This window comes from Pezoporus wallicus, unplaced genomic scaffold (genome assembly GCF_028554395.1).
Source record: "Pezoporus wallicus isolate ANWC-B61680 ecotype Strahan unplaced genomic scaffold, APGP_CSIRO_Pwel_v1 contig_1181, whole genome shotgun sequence".
NCBI classification, from domain to species: Eukaryota; Metazoa; Chordata; class Aves; order Psittaciformes; family Psittacidae; genus Pezoporus; species Pezoporus wallicus.
The window spans coordinates 315,117-337,291 of NW_026641428.1; the positions used below are offsets into that span (position 1 = coordinate 315,117).

At 40.4% G+C, this 22,175-nt stretch overlaps 1 protein-coding gene across 5 annotated transcripts in view; it reads left to right on the forward strand.

Moving 5' to 3' along the window:
* The window catches only part of NDST2 (N-deacetylase and N-sulfotransferase 2), a 137,941-nt gene that overhangs the window by 53,006 nt on the left and 62,760 nt on the right, over positions 1–22,175 (forward strand). Inside the window, exon 1 of one of the 5 annotated variants that reach the window (XM_057423687.1) lies at positions 234–250. The exons of 3 other annotated variants lie outside the window; for them this stretch is intronic. The gene's annotated coding sequence lies outside the window, so the exon portion shown is untranslated. Of the gene's footprint in view, positions 1–233; positions 251–15,347; positions 15,371–22,175 lie in introns of those variants that run through there. One more of the 5 variants, XM_057423688.1, reaches the window with a different exon arrangement.

A 22,175-nucleotide genomic window follows, 5' to 3' on the forward strand; every position in this document is an offset into this window, starting at 1 on the left:
AGGAGTTGCTAAAATCAGTACTACCTTACTTCCATTTCCTGAGCTGAGAAGTGTAGTAGTTCAGGTACTGAAGGTAATCAGATACCCTGGCTGGAGAATGTTTATAGTTTGGCAGATATTACTGCCTTACACTGTCAAATATGCATATTTATACAAAACCTCTTCTCTTTCCCCAGTTTCCTGGTGCTCTCGCTCAGTCTGCGTCTGGTACCACACAGCTCTTCCTGAGACAGCACATACACTGCTAGAGGTAAGGAAGAGCAGATACGAAGGGTAATTTTGCCCTGGGTAGCATGGTAGACAGGGACACTGAGAGAATTCATATTCTGTGGGTCTTTGGTTCAGTATGTTGATAAGAAACAAATCTTTGGTGACTTGGGACATTAATCTATAGCTACATTATTATAATTCAGTAATTCATGGTTTCTTCATTGTGTTACTTATGAAATGACATAAAGTATGAGTAACCAACTGAAGCTGAGTAGTGACTCTTCAGGCTTTCCTTGAGGTGATTTCCCCCCCCCCCCCCCCCCCAGTGGTATTGACACAGAGTTATAAAAGCTTTAGAATCTGTGCTGAGTACTTAGTCTCTATTACACTACTGTATAATAGTACTGTAGTGAAGTATATCAAGATTTATGTATATTTACATAGGAAAGACTTAGATACAGAATGAAAATTAAAAGTTGACTTGTCTGGCTCTTGTACAAAATCTTCCAGGTAGGAAGGATATAATGTCCTAATGTATGGTGTAGCTATTGTATTAGGTCTGAGGTTGCTCTAGGTTATTCTGTTTAGCTTCTCTGTTTTGTCCAATATGCTTTTCAAAGATCAACTTTTTGTACTAAAATTATTCAAGGAGTGGGGATATGAAGATGAAGAAATAACCTTCTCCAGAGTGCACCACTAGTTGTTTTTGGCACTAGCTTGCTGTACTTTTAAAAGCAGAAATGTTCATTTTGCTTCAAGTGACTTCATCCTCCAGAGCTTGGTGGAATGATTGTGCACAAGATAGGGATCTGTCACAAATTCCATCCTATGGGTTGCTTTGATTTTAGGAGCTGTAGCCAACTCCAGAGTGTCAGAACAATGGATTTAATTTCTCACCATCATCTTACGGGAGCAGTGGTAATAAGAGATTATGACTTGTTGTCTCACAAGTATTGTCTCAGACATGCATCCCTGCTAGCTCCTTATCAGCTGTTGTGCTGGGCTCTCTTTGGCACAGGAAAGCATAAATCTTCCAGCCCTTTGGGAAGGGCCCATTTCAATTTTCTTTGTGCCTCTCCACCTAATAAAGTTGTTTTGAAAAGGGGAATTCAGAAAGGAAGAGTGGTCCTGCTTCTGGGTTTGGTTTGTGTGCAGCTGTTGGTGTTTAATGTGGCTGTTTCTGGGCTGGGGCTTATTGAAATGTCGTCCTCATAGGAGTACTGCCTTATCTGGGACAGGTATTGCAGAGCTCACTGTGATTCAGCTCATACCATTTTAAGCACGACAGCGGTATCTGTGTTAAATTTCAGTTTTCTGTTAAACCTGATGCCGCTTTTCAGCTGGGATAGGCTCTTTAATCTTCTTCTTGTCATGCTTTAGGGTAGCTCCAGGGACAGTAACATCTGTGCTGTCTGTATAGGGCTGATGTCTGTTTCAGGAGTCAGTTTGTGCTTTTATCCAGTGTCTCTTAATAGCACCGAGAGGGCAAGCCCTGCACCTTTCTGCAGGAGGCTTTACAGGATGGCAGTAACTACTGGCATTGCATCATGCAGGCCTTGGGCCTCCTTCACTTCCCATTGACTTGTGAATACTTCTGAGATCCAAAGCACTCCAAAAAAGTTGCTGGTTGCAGGTGGGGGAAGATCAGTAGTCATGTAAACCCTGCGCTTAGGTGGTGAGGTAGGTGGATGTAGATGACTGAAGAGGTTGAATCATGGCTTTACTGAATTGATATGGAATGGGTATTCTGTTCCTGAGAGTATCTTGGAGATCGTCCAGCCTCAACCTTCCCCCAGAATTGCTGTGTTGAAAGGAAGGGGGTATGATTTCCTTTACTGTCTCCCTCTTCGCTTCTGCACTTCCTTTCTTTTTGTTTACAATTGTTCTTTAAAGAAATAACATGACCCCCCCCCTTACAGATTTTCATAATTTTAACAAAACAAAAGGGAGGTATATAGGAGCCTCATTCATCACCTTTTGTCACTAGACTTGATTTGACATCTGAGACTACAGAGAAACTTTGGCAAGTGCAGTGATTTCCCGTGTGGGGGTAATAAGAGAGAAAAAAGCTGTCAGTTGAAAACAGCAGGAGCTGCATTAGCAAATATAAATTAAACAGATGGCTAAGATACTGCAGCTGTCACATAGAAACTCCAGGAAGATCTTTAGCCTAGAGCTGCAGGAGGCTATTTTAAAAGGAAAGATGAAAACAATGACAAAGCAAACTTTAGCATGACGAAAGAGACAATAGAGCCATTCAGATGGTTATATGAAACATACCCAGCACTGTTGGTTGGGTTTTTTTCCTTCACCTTTTCAAATCTTAGGATTATAAAATTAATTTAGGATCAGCTATTATAAGATCACATTACAGATTTTCATGGCTTGGGTTTGTCTGCTCGGTTTTATAGGTACTCTTCTGCACAAGACACTGGCTCTGACGCATGCTCTGGAAAGTGGGGAGGAGTGTAACACTGTGCAGTTTTGATCTTCAAGTGTTTGCTTTACAGCTGTTTCAAGAAAAAACTTACGAGAGAATTGTTTATCAATGTAACACTGCTTTTCCACAAATGTTTTAAGTGTTTCACATTTTGGTGGGTAGAAGAAGCACATTCAGTCAAAGTGTCTTGAATGTTCGGTCTTAAGGTAGCATTTTTCAGACCCATTTTCAGCTGAAAATTGACTCCTCTTTTCCTTTGTGAAAGAAGTGATAAAACTGCATCCAGGTATGTTTGTTATGTTAAAATACAGACATATATTAAAATGAGGGCAAATTGGAATTCGCTGCTGTTTCTCAGAGGCCAAAAGGGAATAATTTTCTAACCAGTGTGTCCATAAGGCATTTTCCTTGATTAGAACTGATGGTTTGTCATAGATACCTTGTGTGTAAGCAGAGACTGTTTCACTGCCTTTACAGTTAGATGATGATGATGTGAATTATGAAATAGGTGCAGCTGCATTTGAAGCCTGTGTTTTACATTCAAAGAAATAGTGTGCACAGATAAATTCCTAGGCAGGCCGATTGATTTCCTGGAGTTCTGCTTTTCTGGTTTGCCTTTTTTACTGAAAAAAAAAACAAAAACAAACATGTATTTATGGTTTATTTTTTTAAATGATGCCTAATAGGCAAGAAATTCTGGATTTGGATTGTACTACAGACCTTTGTGCAAAATTGGCATATCTTCAGTTCTGCATATTTCTTCCACATGGTTTTGTTCCTGTACAGTAACTATGTTTAGGTGTAGGTAGATCTAATTCTAATCTTCATCTGTATTTGAGAGCTACAAAACCTGTATATAAAAAAATTTAATGTTTTGTTCCTCTGTATTTATCCTTCCTCCAGTCATCCCAGAAAGTTTGAGTACATGAGCTGTAGCATGCTCTGGAAGTCTGTGAACCTCCATTCTGTTAGAACTACAAAGTTCTTCATTGAGATGTAAATGCTCTTTACTGGCTAAATCTTTGACCTGTTCTAGACTTTTTCCTGATCTTAGTGGTTCAGGACCTAAATCATGAAGGATATCAAAGGTCAAAAGCAACAGCTTGAACTTACTTGTGCAAGCTTGCTGAAAACATGTAGCCTCAGTCTTCCCATACTGTTCAGGGTGCTTCAGCTGCCTCTCTCAGTAGAAATGAGCTCCTCAACATTTAACTGTATTTCTTCTGTGGTTGTGGCTTTGTGCTTCAGTGTAGAACAGAACTGAATAACTGTTGTTTCTGCCCTTTACCTTTCATTTCTACCCCTGCAGAAACTTTGGAGCAGTTGTAAATTCCAGAAGACTAAAAGGGAAAAAGCCTCAACCTGAATGTATGCCTTTTCTTCCATTTTTGCTTGAGAGAAATAAAGTTGTCCTTGAAGTGTACTTGAACTTTGCAACGATAAATGTGGGATATCTTTGTCAGTGATGAAGGCATGTTTCAGAGTAGGTGACCTTCCACTTGGGAGGCCTGGCCTCGGCCTCCACTTTTGCTTCAAATACTTTAGCTAAACTCTACTGCCAGGATGTGCTCAGCAAAGGAACAGTTTCGTGTAGGCAGGACCTAGGGCATACTGAAAGATTATGCACTGAACACTGCACATTCCCTGTGAACTCTCTTCTGGGAGGAAATGAAGGGTTCAGTCAGTGTGAGATGGGAGATGACAGTTAAGAAGGGATGGGAAGGAGCTAAAACAGAAGTGAGTGCAATGGGAAGAAAGATAGCTTTGTCTTTAAAGGTGGTTAGCCTTGAATTTTCCTCTTGAGCATCCCAAAGGCAAGAATGAACTTTTCCAGCTGGAAATGTAGTTAATGTTTAATGGTCATAGTCTGTCCTTGATCTTCATGCAAACGTTCTGGTGTTACCGATGGAGGATGCTATGGAGAGTGGAGGGGTACATGATTGCTATGCTGTAGGCACAGCAAATGGAGTGCTGTCTGACCTATGGCACACAGCTAGTCAGGAAAATGTCTTTATAGTTTTTGAAATAAGACTGTGACATAAATTTTCATAACCTAGGAAGTGTTAATATCTGACTTTCATTGATTAGGAACAGCTGCTTACATGGAAAATACACGCTAGTGCAAAAAGGAAAGCTGATCCAGCTTTTTTTTAATGCTCTCATGACAAGTGAGTGCTTCTTAACTAGAAGCAAGAAAGCCCAGCCTTTTGGTGCTTTAGGTTTGGTCTGTAGTTTAGCCAATCTGCAAAAAGATTTCATGTGTTTTGGCTCTCATTTGAACCTTGTTCTTTTTAAGCCTAGTCCAGAACTGTCAAGTCTGGTTTTAGGTCAGTGCTGTTCTTCACGCTATGTAGACAAGTACACGGGTGACTGAGAGAACATGTAGTAAATATAAATTACCTCTTATTATTATTCTCATCATTTCAGAGGTCACAAATATTTCTTAGGTTTAGCAAGGCAGCACATTAGGTAGTCCTGGTATGTGGTTGTGGATTTTACAGTACTATGTTAGTAAATAATGGGTTACTGGTTGATTTCCAGTAGCTAGTCTTTTTGTAATTCATCTCAGTAGCAGAGAAGATTGAGTTTCATATTTAGTTTTGCTTTAAAGTATATTTAGCTTTACTTTTCAGTGGAAAGCAACTGAAAACACCTGTTTAAATTTGGTAATGAAACCATCTTTCATATGAAAAACAAATTTTCCATATTGTTAAGTAGATTACTTCCCTTAACTGTGACAATTTCTGTCTTTGGATTTTGAGATCTGTTCCAGGTTGAAGCACATCTGATCTGCATCAGTTTATGGGAAAAGGTTTAGCCAGTTTGCAACCCATCACAGATTTGAAACATGGCTCTGTCAAAGTCTGATGCTGTGGTGCATAGATTGGGTGCTGTGGGTGTTAGAAGATCTTGTGCTACTGAAGATGGATATGGAGAGACACCCTTCTAAAATAAATACAGGTATTTACTGAACAAAAACCTGAAGCAAGCCCTTAGGTGGTAAGATTTACTGCAGATTTGCAGAAATGTTGAAAGGCAAAATGTAAATGTGCAAATGATGGTAGCTGCAGGCTACAACCCCAGCCAGCTCAGAAGAATGATAAACATGACTAGAAAAAACATGGCAAGTAGAAAAAAAAAAAAAAAAAAGGCAAGTTTGGGAACCTGGCATGGTGGCGTCTCTCCACCTTTGTTAAGAGACAAATAACGGTTATTAGATGTTCTAAACATCTAAACTGAGGTCTTGAGTAGAAAATAATAGCACAGTTGAAAATGAGTGTCGCATGAACTAGTTTCTTGTACCACAGTCTGTGTTCTTTGCAGTTGTAGAAGTAGTTTCTAGGCCTTCATTCTATTGTTGTTAATGTTCTGTTCTTTTCTATTCAGCAGAATATATCTGACCAAAGCTTTATCTTAATTGTTTTTATTCCTTTGGCTTCTTGCTTCGTAAAGAAAAAGAAAAAAACCCTGAACAATTATTTTGTGTAAAATAGTAAAGTCAAATGCATTTGCTGATGAAAGGATTTCTTTACAGAGGGCTCTATTGCTTCTAGCTTATTCACATAAATGTAGAGGTTTGGTACTGTGAAAGCAGTAAATATTATCCCTTCATTTGTTGTCTCTGAAATATGTTGCTCTCAGCTACCCTTCAGGGTTTTGCCAGCATAACTCTCCTTTCTTAGGATTGTGGAGAAATTGCCCTTAGTTGACATACAATGTTCTATGCTAGATTCAGTTAAATAACACCAAAAAATGTACTTCTGCCAGTACAGCTTGTCTTTTTGAGGAACTGGTATTACCTGTTCTGGCAAAATCACTTTTTTACCTGTGTAAACTGCATCTCAACTAGGCTGATTTGCTGGTATAGCTATTTTAGCAAAGCCTTTCTGCTGTATAAAAGACCTTACCGATAATACGGCAAGGTTCTCACAGCAGATGAAAGGGCTTTACAAACATGAATTAAGCTTCACAACACCTTTGTAAAATAATCATTCTTCTAGCTTGCCAATGCCTGTTTTCTTTTAATGTGAGATGCTTTGCAGGGATGAGAAGGAAGGGTAGAAGATTCAGAGTTGAGGCAATTAATGTCTGGTGACATTGATAAACTAAACAAATTTCTAATCTGTTGTGGAATCATCTGCCAACTCCATCTGACGTTTAAAAATGTCCTAGCAAAATCAGTGGGTTAGAGTACCAAATAGCTACTGGTTGCTGGTTTCACCTGATCTTTGATGGTATGAGGAGTTCTAATGCTGACACTTTGCAATTCCTTTCTTCCTGAAGACCTGGATCTGGCTTTTGTGTATGTGGTGTTCTCATTAATACTGTTTTTAACTACAGTGATCTCTCTAATGGATTTATATTAGACTCTTGCAGTCTCATACTGTTCATGTAGGTCAGGGTATGAACAGCTTGCACAGTTAAGGGATCTCAAAGGGAATGGAGAGAGGAACAAAACTGAAGATATATGCACAAGAATGATTTTTAGAGTCAAGCCACTCAAAAATCAGTGTAGTCTGATACTAAGTGTGCCCATGTGGTCTTAATTCAGACTTTTTTCTGTGCTAATTATTGTGTCATCTTTAATTACATTATCACATTTATTTCCTTTTCATCTCTTAGGGAGCAAGGAACAGAAGAACTCCACTGGGATGTAGGTTAATTTTCTTTGCCATTCAAAAGCATCGCTTTTGAATTCAGCCTGTAAACTTTGAGGCAGGTCCAGGTATTTCTGCAGTCCTCTGTTAAACACCATGTCCTGGACTCTGTATTAATACATCTATCAAGAATTCAAACAAGCTGTGTGATTAATCCGCTTCCCAGTTCAGGGCTTTTGTGTAATGGTAATAGTTTTCACAAACAAGATACCTTTCCTCACCAAGTGTAGTGAGGAACTCTACTTTTGAAAAGCTGTCCCAGATCTCCTGAAATTTGGGTGATGGTGAAGCATCTGGGCTGAATGTGTTCCCTCTCGTAACCTTTCCTGTGTGCTACAGGAGGTTCCATTAACTGTTTGGCAGTGTGCTTGATCCTCTAAGAGGTACTTGATCTAATCAGGGTATTTTTGTGCTGTGTTTCCACAGCAACAGCACACTTTCTCTTTTTTATCTCCTCTCAAGGTAGCCGATGCATTGAGAATTAGACCTGTGGAAAAGCTTGGCCTTCTTGTCTTCTATTAAGATGTCAGCTTGCACAGGTCAAGAATGGAAAGTGTAGGATGGGGAGCGTGTGAGTCTCAGAACAGTCAGTGTGATTATGAAGTGACAGCGGAAGGAACAAGGCCTACTTAATTGTGGGTTTTAGTGTTAATAAAATGGTTGTGCTGAAAGTCGTGGCTCTTTCTAAGCTCTATAAATGAAAGGCCTGGAACTGGGGCATTAGCAACTATCATTTTAGCCCTTTGCAGGTGCTCTTGTAATCATTTAGGACTCATGCCCACTTCATGTGTTCATGCACAGTATGAAACCAGGTGTACATTCTTCTATCTGCTCATAGACACTTTTTGTGTGCATGTCATGGTAAGAAACCTATTCTTCTGTCATGACATTCTTCCTAGCATTGTGGGGAAGGGACATGTTTAATTGCTCCACTGAAACAGGAAGTAAATGAAAGCCACCTCTTTGGCATGGTATCCGCTGTAGGTAGCGAGACACTTCACTTCAAACTGAAGTACACATGCCTGTCTCAACATCTGTTTCTGTGTGGAGGACTAAGAAGCTTTCATTTGAAATATTTCCATAGATCAGTCCGTTCTTGTTATCGTGTAAAGGTGGGTGAGAACAGAAGCATATGGTTTGATAATGATATATTTCTGCTGTTGGCTTTTCTCATCTGTAGTTAGGAAAGCAGTCTCTTCTTATGTGGGTGTCTTATGTGCATCTAAATACAATTGCTCTATTTTTTTTCAACTGTTTTACTTTGCTTCTTCCCCAGTTTCCTGGTCCTAAGAACTAAACTTGCATCTTTACCTGCAGAGCATATAATTTGTGGCACTGGGCTGTTCCCTGTGGTTTGTTTTGGGGTTTGTTTTTTGATGTTGGGTTTTTTGTTTTGTTTTGTTTTTTTCTCCTTTACTCCACTTCCTTTTCTTAGGACCTGCATTAGGTAATGTAATAAGTGCTGTTCTGCTCTTAACACACTCACTAACCAAGTATGTTATGGAATAATCTTAATTTAAAATTCAGACAAGTCATTTATATTACTAATACTGGATTCAGGAATCTCCCTTCTTTTAAGGGTGAATATCTAAAGCAATGTCTGTCACTATTTTATGCTTTTGCAGTAAAGGCTTCTGCTTGATGTCAGTGTGGTGGCTCTTCACCACACTGTACTGTGAGTAGTTTTGAGTCAGGATGCTATAAGTTTTATATTTTTCTCTGGGAAATAGTAAGCAGATGTGTTGACTGGCAAAATCAGTGGCTAATAGATGAAACCACATAATCTGGGGTTATCATGGAAAGGTACATAATTTATATTCATTTTTACAGTGATAAGGCCAGAAATTCACTGATGCTTATCCATCTAAAACACAAAAAAGCTATTCAAGATTAAGCATCCAAGTTGGAAGTATCATATATGTACAAAAGTCGGAAATGAATTAAAATACCTTTTATTACTTTCTAATTATAAGCACATCTGGATGTACTTTTCACGTTAAAGATCTTGAATTTAGTTCAAAGATGAAGAGCATTCCAGTACTGAACCTTTTTAAAATTGAATATGAAGTTTAAAATTTCAGGTCATTGCTTGACTTCTTCCTGGTTGTACCTAGCTCTTTTTGACTGCCCATTGAACTGTGCATTTTAGTTTACTCAAGAACTTGTTTATTGGAAGACCAGAGGTGTAAAATTCTGTGTCTGTTTAATATCCAGTAATTTCCCATTAAGCTACTTGACACAAGTTAAAATTTATGTTAATACTGTCTTGATTAAACAGCGCTTGTTATCACTTCACTGTGATATGGCCAAATCGGTTTCCTAGCAGACGTCGCAATAAAGGAAGACATACTACTATAACATGTCCAAATTGGGTATTGCAGTAATGTTTTTCACTTCCATAGCATCTTTCATTTCAGAGTACTTCATTTGATCATGTATAATACTGGAAAAGCATACTAAGTAATATAATGACCAAAGGAAATCATAATCATGCATAAAAAAATCTTAAGGATTTTCTGCATTTGAATTGTATTATAGCTGCAGTGTAGTGCAATGCAAACATCTGACACATGACAGCATACAAGTCCTTGCCTCGTTTTTTTTTTCTGTTTTAAGAATTGAACTAATGTTTTGCATTTACTTAATGGTTACATTTATCGATTGCGTTTTACAGATAGCATAACTGAGAGCAGACACTGAGGGCAGTGTGCCCAAGATCCCAGTATTTCCTGTAATTCTGCTTGTGTTTTCCTGATTTGATTTGGAATGATTCGGTTAAGAACTATATGTAATTTCATACATAATGGCGTGTGATGTATCAAGTGGCTCATCAGATAACATTCAGACTCACCATTTCCCTCTGTGCATGCACCTGGCTGAGTTTTCTTGTAACCACAGTTCATTTTATTGCCAAATTTTCCCAAGCTTAATATTACATGGTCCACCTACTAAGGTCGATGTCCATATTGTGTTACAAGGTGAATAGTCCAGTTGGATTTCAGCCATCCTTGAAAGCCAAAAGCACTTTCCCCAAATATTAAAGCTATTTCTTGCATTTGTTAGGTCTTAATATAACTCAAAGGCAGTTGAAGCAATTGTACTTAAACCAAGGTTGTAATATCTCGGTGCGGCAGGCAAAAGAAGAGCAATTGACCACAGGCTGAGAAGGTGGAGGCACTAGCTGGCATAGCCATGAGGCTGCAGAGGCCACTGCCCTCCTGGCCCCCCTTTAATTCCCTGTAGCCTGTTGGGGGCATTGCTGCTGGAGAGGTGCTAGATATGTGAGCTTTGAGTTTGATGTGAAGCTGGTACTGTAACATTTAAGGATATTGCAAGTAAGAACTGGTGAGAGATCAGTGAAGGCTTTCTGAGGCATTAATGGTCCTCCCAGTGGAGTCCTCTTAAATTATTCATGCCGTTTGAGCTTTTAGTCAAGCTGAGCACTTTGCACTCAAATGTGATAGTAGAAGGTAAAAGGAAATTAACCCTGTGGTGGTATATTGAAAGTTTCTTACCAAAGTAGTGATTTTGACAGTGTGTTGAGGGGACAGAAGCAGTGGGAAACATCTCAACTCTGAACTGATCTCAGAAAGTGCTCATGTGCTCTGCAGCAAAGCAGTAGACACACCCCTTGAACCTATATTTAAGTCCTGGGGTCACGTCCTGCCTTATCCTTCCTCATCAAAGTATGTCTTCCAAATTTCAAAGTATGTCTTCCAAATTTCAAAGTATGTCTTAGAGCTGCAATATGAGATAGTACTCAAAGCTTTCCTGTAGAAGGCTTCAGTGTATAAAGGCTGACTGTAGTAGCCAAGATTTCTCAATTATTTGCATGTCAGTTACCAGGAATCTGTATCTGGATTCCAGCTTAAGCCTGTAGATATTACTGTGTTTGTGATTGTTTCTTTGAACATGTTTATGTTTCCTTAGGTTAACTCCTTATGTTTTAGGATTCTTCTTTTCTTTCTCTCTACCAATTTTAATTTATCCCATCATTACGTACAGTAGGACTGTGTGCTCAAGGGGGCTTTTAGGAAGGGTTCAGAAACAAGAAGCTTTTAATGCAGTGTCTCTATAGTGTTAATTGATCTGGGATATTTGTGCTGGAGTGGTCTCTTATATCCAGCTTTTACTCCCTGTCTATCCCCCAGCTCCTCTGAGGTTTTGCAGCAAGTATCCAGAATGTAAAACAGATCATTGCAAATTAGTGGAGAATGACCTCACTTAGAGGCTAAGAGTTACTTTGGGAATGGAGTGGAGAAGGTGACTGTAAATATAAATCCTTTGCTGGTACATAAGTTTAAGGATGTCTAAACTTCAATTTACCATGTGAGCCTTTTGTAAATAGGACTAAAATGTATTTGGAGGCAGGGAAGATAACTTGTGGTGGAAAAATGCAATACTGGTGCCAAGTACTGGTTGACTTGTGAGCGCAGGACGCAGATTTCCCCATGCGCTCACAGACACTTTATATCCAGATTCCTCCTTTTTCTTTCCCAATTACAGAAACTCATGTTCGAGGGTAATATTTTTAAAAGCAAGTTATTACTTAGAAGTGCATGGTCTGTGGCTGCAGCTTTTAGGTAAAAGAGTTCTGAAAGTTTTACCTTGGAAGTATACATCTTCAAGGTAGGAGGGAGTTGTTTGGGGCTCTTTTACAGCCAAGAATTTGATGCATTTGGCACTTGATGTAAGCCTTAAGAATAATTTGATTGAAAGACTGTTCCTTGGAGTCCATCAGTCTGCAATGAAGTGTCTCAGTGAACAGTGTGTATCTCTCCATGCTCTAGTTTTCATGGGAGACTAAATAGTGTTTGGGCCACAGCAGTAAGGACCAGTCTGTGTATCGTAACTGCACCTAGGACCCTTATGAGACAGAAAGGAGAAGGGTTTTAAAAGAACCAAGCAAGAAGTAAAATCATTCTTGTGAAGGCTTGTGAAGATTGTTTCTCTGGGTTGCGTTCCTCATCGTGCAGCCTCATAGCTGCATCTTAAATAAGCCATTGCAATTTTACCTCCTGGACATGTTTCAAGCTACTAAACGTTTATTTTGCTTGCAGATATGAGCAATACATACTACTGAGTACTCTTGAGGTCCAAATGTTACTAATGGCAACCTCTGAGTGATGATTGAGAAGCTATGTTGAAAGTTTTGCCTTACTTTTAAAGTATGCTAAGCATTTGATAGTTAAGCAGTTAAACGCTTTGTGACATTGGCTCAACTACAGGATTTCCTTATAAACATCACTGATGACAGATAACTTCATGTGTTGGTTTTGCTCCAGTGTCAATCAAGATGTATGATTTGTAACAAATGTAGTGAAAAAGATGCAGCAAGGTCCAGAAAATCTGTCCAAGGGCTTTAGTAGTCCAGGCTTTTCTCCCACTTGCCCTGCCATCATACATAACAGAGCCTTTTACAGTAGCTCTGTTTGTGGTTGGTTTTGTGAATGATTGCAAAAATTCCTATGTTGTTTTGTCCTTCTGTAGGTGATACTTTCTGTAGTATTACTGCCTCTAAAATGTCACAGGCAGGTGCAAGTCAGGCATGAACCCCTTTAAGCCCTTCCTCTCAGTCAGTGGTAGTGGGGGCCTCCATTTACCTCTACTGGGTGTACAGCAGGAGAACCTCACTTGACTTTCAGCCCAGCCTTCAGTTCCCCCCATCAGCAATCATGAAGGTGCCTGCAGAGCCACTGCAGTATGGATGCAAGCCTGTGACTTGAAACAAAGCAGCTATGTGCCTGCCTTTCCTTGCAGTTAGTAAAATGGGGATGTACCAGGTTTGCATGGCAAGGTTTTGGTAGCAGCAGGGCTACAGGAGTGCCTTCTTGTGAGAGGTTGCTGTAAGCTTTCCCTGTGTCCAAGGACCTAATGCCAGCTGGCTCCAAGACAGACCCACCACTGGCCAAGGCTGAGCCCATCAGTGACAGTGGTGTGCCTGCGGGATGACATACTGAAGAAGGGGGGAAAGTTATTTTGCAAGAGCAACTGCATCTGGAGAGGGGAGTAAGAAGGGACCCACACTGGAGCAGTTCATGAAGAGGTGCAGCCCATGGGAAGGACTCACTTTGGAGAGTTCATGGAGGACTGTCTCATGTGGAAGGGACCCTGGGGAAGAGTGTGAGAAGTCCTTCCCTGAGGAGGAAAGAGCAGCAGAGACAGCATGTGATGAACTAATGACAACTCCCATTCCTTGTCCCCCTGTGCTGCTGGGAGGAGAGGAGGCAGAGAAAATCAGACATAAATTTAAGCCCAGAAAGAAGGGAGGGTTGGGGGAAAGTGTTTTTAAGACTTGGTTTTTATTTCTCATTATCTGACTCTGATTTGATTGGTAATAAATTAATTCTTCCTCAACTGGAGTCTGTTTTGCACAGGACAGTGAATGATCTCTCTGCATCATTAGTAGGAAAGCTTCTCTCCCTGTCCTTATTTTGACCCACGAGCCCTTCATTATATTTTCTCTCCCCTGTCCAGCTGAGGAGTGATAGAGTGGCTTTGGTGACCTGGCATCTAGCCAGGGTCAAGCCACCACAGGGGAAAAGGTGGGGAAATAAAAAAGTGTAGTCCAAGGATGAGAGAGCAGGGCAACACCACTCCTCTCTGTCAAGAAGTGTGACAGGAAAGTCCTGCTCCGGAGAACAGGTAAGCTTAGCCTGGGAAATAAGGGGGAGGACCTGCAGAGGCTGGGTTTCACATAAAGCATGCTGGCTCCATTTAAGTATTCAGCATGCCTGTTATGCTTAATAACGTTGGTATTTAAATAGTTTTGAAGTAGGCTTTGAAGTTAGAGCCATGTTGAGTTAAGGTAGAGGTCAGTGTGTTGTAACTGTTGGCTGAGCATTGATAACAACTCTGTGTACTTTCACATTTTTAAGCCACTTGGCAAAAAAAAAAAAAAAAAAGGAAAATTTAAAAGTATGATTTTTTAATAGAAAATTTTATAATTATAGCACTTTTATGTGGCAAACCCCAACAAATCTCAGAAGGCTGGGGGGTTATTCTGCATCCATAGTACTTTTCTTCATGGCCTAATTGAACATGTGAAATGAAACTCTTGAGCCTGGACTTTTCCCTCAACATGCAGAGAAGCATGTGTTTATGGTTTTAAATTTTAAACCATGCTTGTCAAGTGTTTTGAAGCAAGGAAATCCCAGATGAGAAGGAAATGGGTATCTCCCATTCGAATCAGCGTACAGGAGTAATGGCTGTGCCTGGGAAACTGGTACAGAGCAGCACTTCACGCTGCAACCCCTGCAGGCACTGGCAGCAGTGAAACGGAGGAAGTTTTTAAAGAGTATCGGTGTAGACAAGCCCAGCACTGCTTGTGTGGAAGGAATTGGTCCAGAAGATTTTATCTTCTGTTTAGGTTTGCTGTTCCCTGCTCATGTCGTACTTCCTCACTTTTCCTTCTAACTTCCAGGACTGCCTTCTCGTGCAGGTGAGGCTCCTCTTCCCTGGTCTTTGCTTGAAGAGGCTGTGAGAAACAATAGCAGAGGGTTGAAGAAGGGCATGCAGTTGTGTTGCCTGTGTTGTCAAGAGCGTTTAGAATACTTGGGATGGTGATTGCTGAAGGCAAAATGCTGCTTCAGACGTTTTAAGATACAGATGAGTGGAGATTGCACTAGTATAAAGAGGCCAGTATGTGTTGAAAGAGCAGTTACAGGAGAGCACTCCAGTGCAGGTGGAGTTGGAAAATAGGTGGTTCCCCCCCACACACACTGTTTGAGAGCAATATGTTTACATAATTAGTAGAAAAACTGCTCTCAAATATCTGTAATTTTGCGTATATTCCCATGGGGAAAAATGCATTCAGAGATCTGTGATTTTGTGTATATTCCCATGAGGACAGTAGAATGTGTGAATATAAACCACTTTTGGCACATCATCTGTCTGTTCCTTCAGATGTGCACAGCCTTCCCTTGCACTCAGAGGTTGCAGAAACCAGCTCAGGCATCAGCTCTGAGAAGCTTCATCAGGATGCCCACCTGTGCACTTGTTTCCCCAGGGGTCCAGGGACTGCCCTCAAGCCGTGGCCTTCAGTCCTGGCATGAGTGGTGTGGTAGGTATGCCTGTCTCCTCTTTTGTCTCCAGCCTTGTTTCCTGGATGGATCATGAACCTCTGTTGTAGATAGTGTCTTCTGTCTTGTCCTGTCCCTGGCTCCATGTCCTTTGCTCCTGACTGGACCTTGGGCCTTTTTGATCACTCTTTGCTTGGGACTGTAAGTGTACCTTGTCACCAGGACACAGCTCTGCCTGCCACATCCAGATATGGTGGGACTGCACAACTTAAGTGCCATTGGGTCTTCTGCTCTTTCTCTCTTAGAGCTGCTAGCCTTTGATGCACACTGAGACCTCAAGGCATTTTACCAACTGAGCCAGGAGAGATGGAACAAACTACCTGCAAGATCACAGTCCCCTTTTGCAGCTGGAACAGTTGTAAAGGTGAAAATGTGATGGCACAGTGTTAGAGTGTTTCTTTTCTTGCTGGTGGTATTTTAGTGGGAGTTTTTTTTTTTTCTAATGAGGCTGTTCCCATCTGATACCAGCCACCCACAATACTGGTAAAAAGCACGTGGCACATTGCAGTTCTCTTTTCTGTCTCCCCATCCTTGCCACAGCACCAATAATGGGAGATGGCGGTTACACACTTGGTGGTGTTCACTCTGTTACTGATAATGGGTTCTTGGAATGAAATGGATCCTGAAGTGAAGGGATCTGCTTGAATAGCAGGAGGCATAAGATCTTGTCAAAAGAAATAAGTAATTTGTCTTTTTGTTTTTGTAGCACCATATAGTTTCTTTTGTCTCAGTTCAGTGGTAACAGCTTCCATCCTGTAGTTCCTAAATTGTCAAAAGTATCATCCTCCCATTCTGCCCCTCGTATTTAGGAAGGTCTCTAGAAATATTCATAATACCTGTAAAAAAAAGTTAGACCAGTATTGTTGATTACTGTTGTCTTAACTTCTGTTGCAGCTTTGCCTAAACAATTTTCTGTTGTCTCTTTTCTTAAGCTTAAACTGCAAGCTCCTCTCAGTTCCACATTTGTGTGGCACACTTCGTAAGACTTTTTATCACTGTAGCTACAGTGATATAATTTACAGTGTGTTTTTCCTGCAGAATAAACTGCTACTGGTATGTTTTCTCTATTGCCCATAGTGGATCAGATTATCTGTCCAACAAGATTCAAAAGTCCTTCTCTTATCAACATTAGCTCTGTTTAAGAAAAAAAATTTGTGGTAGATTATTATTTTTACACTTTTCCTACATATTTATTGTTATGTTTTGCCTTGAAACAGGAGTCTTTCTGTGCTTATCGTTATTAATTCAGATATGCTTATTACATTAGTGTTTTATAGTATTCTTAACATCAGTGTTAATGCCATAGTAAGCACTACTGGATAATTGTGTGTGATGTGAAACTACATCATCTCAAATTACACAGATTTTTGCCCATGAGTTTCATAATGTATTCCCTTGTTTTTTTTAATTAGGAAACAAAATTAATATTTCTTAATCTGTCCAGTCTCTGCTCTTGACTCCTTTGGATTTTTTTCATGTGCTTCTTAAAACTCCTGTCAGATTGAAAAGGGAAAAAAAAAGAAAAGGAGAAGAAACCCAGCTCTTTATGGGTTTGGGTTTTTTTTTCAGTCAGCCATATTAGTCCATTACTTCAATGTTTTTCTTGTGGTTTAGGGTAAAGTAGTGAGAACTGAACAGTATTTCACAGTGGGAAGCATGTTAGTACTTGTACTACTCACCTTTTAATTCCTTATACATCTTAATATAAATTAATTTGCATTTTTACTGCATTTTTCACTGTCACTGCTTATTGAGCACACAGTGTACCTTCATGGAGGTGTCTAGTTTTTCCCCTTCTTTTGAATTAGTAATTTATTTACGACTCTGTTCAAAAAAAACAAGTATGAGTCCTTATAATTTTCACTGTTTGGTACTTTGCTTAAATATAATATATCGTCATGTTTCTTAATTCAGTTCTCTGAGGGGAATACATATATATGAAGTGGTTGTTTGGGTTACCAGTTTGCTTGCATTGCCAAAGTGCATAGAGTCCTCATCACAGGTCAGGTGCCAGCTGTTTTGAATGCTCTGTGAATGCAGCACAAAAAATAAATCCTTCATTTTGACTCATTTGCAAGCTACAGAAATCAGGTTTATTAGTCAAAAACTCACTGTGCCACCATTTCTGCTTCTTCAAAGTACAGCATTTACCACTTCATATCTCTACATTTTCCTACGGTTATGTTTGAGTAATTCAAATAGATTTTCTGTTCACTAGTGTCATGATTTTTCCAGGTTTTATTGACAGCTTACTTTACGTCAGCGTTATATGCCATTTTTCCTGAATTTGCGTTCTGCATTTTACCCCATGATTTGTATAATATGAAGGTTGTTTCCATATGAACTGAATTACATCTTTCTCTTAATACAGAATGTTTTTGTTAGACTCTGTAATCCTCTGCATATGACAGATCTTTTCCTAACTCATTAATGTGATGTGATCTGATTTATAGCCCACTGTGATCACAGTCTAGTGACTTCTGTCGTTCTACTGCATTTCAGTTTTGCTTGTTATGTTCTTTTCTTCTTATGTGGCAAAGTAATTTTCTCTCTTTTATACCATTCTTCATCCTACATCAGCCTCTTGAGCCCCAGATGTTAGTGGTCTAAAAATGGAACAGAAATTAACCCTGAACTCATAAGACCCCAAACACTCTTTTACCACTTTCCCAGGCTACTGTATATGAATGCATCTCGATGCCGCTCACAAAAAAAAAAAACACCACCTTTTGAAAGGGGCCAGGGCTATATCACAGTGCTCTGGGGGATACCTGGAGTAACCTGGGCTATGCAGACAAACCAGTTATCCAGATTCTCCAGCTATATTTCCCCGCAACCTTTTCCTTTACCCCCTACCTTGAGGGCACTGTTCAGTGCTGTTCTGTCCATAGGCAGCCTACACCACTAGCTATCTGTTATGTACTCAGGGCTTACCACCCATTTATCAGCACATTCATTAATGTTACAATATTCACAGTATTAATGAGTTGCACATTATTTCCATACCACAGTTTCAAAATGTGTCCCTGTCTTCATAGCTCCAGGCAGGCCTTGCTTTCTCACATTGCCTTGGTTATAGAGCTGCCCTGTGCTACAAAGGGTACTGGTGAATGGGGGAAAGGAATATCTGCTGGCAGATGATGGTTGAGAGAAAAATCCTGGGCAGAGTCCTTTGCTGGAGGTCTACATTTCTGTTTCTATCACCATCTTCAGTTGTCAAAATTAAGATACTGTATGATGTGAATACCCTGATGCTTGCTGTAGCAGGGAGGTGTGGGATGGTTCCTGTGTTTACAGCAGCTAGGCGTAGGATGCAATACGTGGACACTTTATTTTGCTGGCACTGAGTGCCCCTAGGCCTCATTTGTCAACATAACAGCAAGTGCAGGTTCTCTGTTGTCCTTTTCCCCTCATCTCTCTTGAGGAGCTGATTCCTACATCTCTGAGCTTCAGTGGGGTTAGGGAAAGTCTAAGCAATCAAGATGATGTAACTCGGCTTCTTACTCATGCAGGGGCTGGAGAAAGGGCTGCCCAGATTGTAAGAACTTCATTGTGATGGACTAACTTTCCTCTTGAATGACTGTGTATGGTACATCCAAATGAGAGATTGCAAAGCAGAGCAGTTAAAAGGCTGGTGTAGGCAGGGCGTTGGCGAGAGGACTGCGCTGCCTTGGCATGGCCTCCTCCAGCATATTGGGCATCGGGGTCTACTTGTGGATGTACTTCCTGCTGGAGCAAGCCCTGCCTCCTCCCAAGTGCTCCAGTAGGTCACTAATGGGCGTCAGCGGGAAAAGACAAAATGTAGTTCATGAATAGCTTTACAGTCCCCTTTCTCCCACCCACCCCGTTCTCTTTCCTGGGAATGTACTGCCCACACAGTGACCAGAGAGGAATCTGGAAGCATTCGCAAGATAATGCTATATGAAATGTTCCATTCTCACACTTTGTTCTTGCATTTTCAGAACTGTTTATAGATTTCCTTTCAGTTTTCATGAATAAGCACATCACTCCAAGACTAAAAAGGGGAAAATGCATTTCCAAATATGCAAAGCCACATAACTGTAATAAATTGCTTTAATTGCGTGTGGTGTGTTTAGTTTCTGGAAGCCTGTTGTGCATTTCTGACTCCAACAAGTAGCCTTTCCTGTTTGCTAGCTGCTGTTTACCAGGCTGGCCAGCCTCCCAGAGTAATCCTCATCCAAATTGACAGATGCTCACCAAGAGCTCTTTTGATCTTCAGATGCTCAGTGTCATCTTGGATGTTGCTCTGGCAGAAGCTAAAGGTAGAGACTAGGTTTTCTCCCTAGGAATTCAGAGACTTAGCATATTTTTAAACAATATGTTTTTCATCTGGTTTGTGATGTTATTAGAAAGATACAAAGTTACAGTTCAAGGCGGAGTTGTCCCACTTGTCAGTACAGTTTCAGCCAACTAGTAAGCACAGGCAAAGGTCATTTGTATCATCCTCCTCAGGTGATCACAGCTCCTTGGTACTTGAGCAGTGCTGTTACGTTTACTCTTTTTCCTGGTAAGTGCCAAGTTGCTTCTATTTTCTCTGTGTTACTCTTTCTTATCTTTCCCTTTACTCTTTGGGAGGACTAGGAAGGTGTGCTAGCAAAGTTCTTCAGCTTATTTCTGGGTAACAAAAGCTACAGAAGCATAACAGTGCTATTTTTACTGCTGGCTAAATGATTTTTCTCACTCTCTGTTTTTGTCCACCATTGCTTGTATTTGACCTTTTTTCGTTTTGTTTTGTTTTAGTCAAGAAATGAGCATGCTTTTTAACTTTTTCACCTTTTGTAAGGTAGTTTTGGAGTTACTGAGCTTAAGTTCTTCCCTACGACAATATGGAGTGTTTAAGGCATTGCACAGTATGAGAAAAGGTCTTACTTCGAAGACTTTCAACTTGAAGTTGAAAAGCAGGTGGGAAAGATTAAAAGGAAGCTCTTCTACTTTCTGTTGGTGTTTTTCCCTACCTGCAGTGGAGAAAACCTGGTAGGTATTGTTAAGATGAAATACAGAGAAGAGCTGACAATAAGATATTCTCTTCCTCTGGAAAGAGTTTTTAAGAAGGTTCAAGTCAATTTGGAGAACTAAGACAACCCTTCACATTATGGTAGCCTCTCTGTGCCTGTCATACCCTTAGCCTTCTCTGAGAGTCTCCAGCAAAGTCAGCCAAAGGGACCCTGAGTGTCTGGAAATAACCTTAGTGCAGCCGTTCCCACAGCTGTGAAACTGATAATGCTCCTTACTCTGCTTCTGTCTATCTGTGTGTACAAGAGAGATACTTGTTCTTGCTTCCTGAAATTTTCTCTGTAGAAGTTACTATGCTCTCAGGATTTTATGAGCGCATTAATGAATTCATCAATCACAGTAATCTGATTAAATTGGTGGGGGAGAGGGAGCCTGCAGATGAAAAAAACAGATTATTTTAAGATATCTTGAGATATCAAATTAGTGACTGACTCAGCATTTAAATGGAAGTGTAGCATTAAGAGATTTACTGGTAACCAACATAATAAATCTCACTATATGGTTTCACCTAAGAGAAAGGCTTGTAAACTGTTACAGGGACCTCAGAAAAAAAACAGTGGCAAAGTACTACATGTGCATGTATGTATATTTACATGTATATGTGCATTTTACTTAGTAATGGACTAGGATAAGGACAGTACTATGGAATGATTAGCATGGATTTTAAGCTGGTATAAGTACTGTGGCCAGGACCTGGTCAATGTGTTTTCAGGCATGTAGGAAACTGAGACTTGGGTAGGAAGGGAGTTGCTCTGTGTCACAGAGGTTTCGGGGGCAATCCCCTAGAGTACAAAGATAATGGAATGGAAGCTTTCTGTCAGGGAGCATATGTTTTTGTGATGATTACACTGTGTATAGATTAGGACTTCTGGGAGGGAAGGAATGGGAAGATGTGCTTGGAACATAGGGCCATCTGCCAGTACCTTAGCGTAGTCATTTCATTAATGAGAAGCTTATTAGCTTGAGTCCTACTGAGATAGACAAGAAAGGCAGCAAAAGGGACAGAAACCATCATCCGTCTGACATTGAAACAGGGAAGAGTTGACTCTGATAACCTATAAAGACTGATTTTGTTAAAAGAGCTAGTCTTGTTCTGCTTGGTAAGGAGGTGTCAGTCTTACTGTTCCTGAAAAAAAATATTTTCCTTAATTTTGTGGTGCAGTGTGGGACAGCCTTTGGTAGGAGCAAATATGAAACAAAGGGTGAGATGGAATTGACAAGAAGGTGTTAGGAGAAAAGAAAGAACAGTGATTTTTAGTGGGACATTGTTTGTGCATCAAATGACTGTATTTTCCCTTTGGTAAATACCAGAAGGTGCCATATATTGAATGTTGGATATTTAATTGTGGTGACAAGGGATCACACCTGGAAGAGAGAACTTTGTGAGCACCACAGTCCCAGCCTTGGCTATGCAAGCAGCCACAGAGAGCACACAATCTGGCCTGTGCTCCACGTGAGGCAAAAACCAGGGGGGCGCTCTAGGTGGGCCGGGAATTGTACTCTGGAGGCAAAAAGGCAGCAGTTAAGAGCCTGTGAACTCTGTTCCTGCAACCAAACGTCTCTGATTCTGCTGCTGACATGGTAAGTGTCTGAGCCTGTGCTCTGTTCTTCAGTTTTGCTGTCCTGTAAATCAGAAAGAATTATACTTAGCCTGTTCTAGGGAGAGCTTTGCTATTATTCTGTTGAGTCAAGGCTTAAATGCTGTTGTGTTTAAACAGCTCTGATTCTCTTTTGACAGTTGAGTCAGGCTTG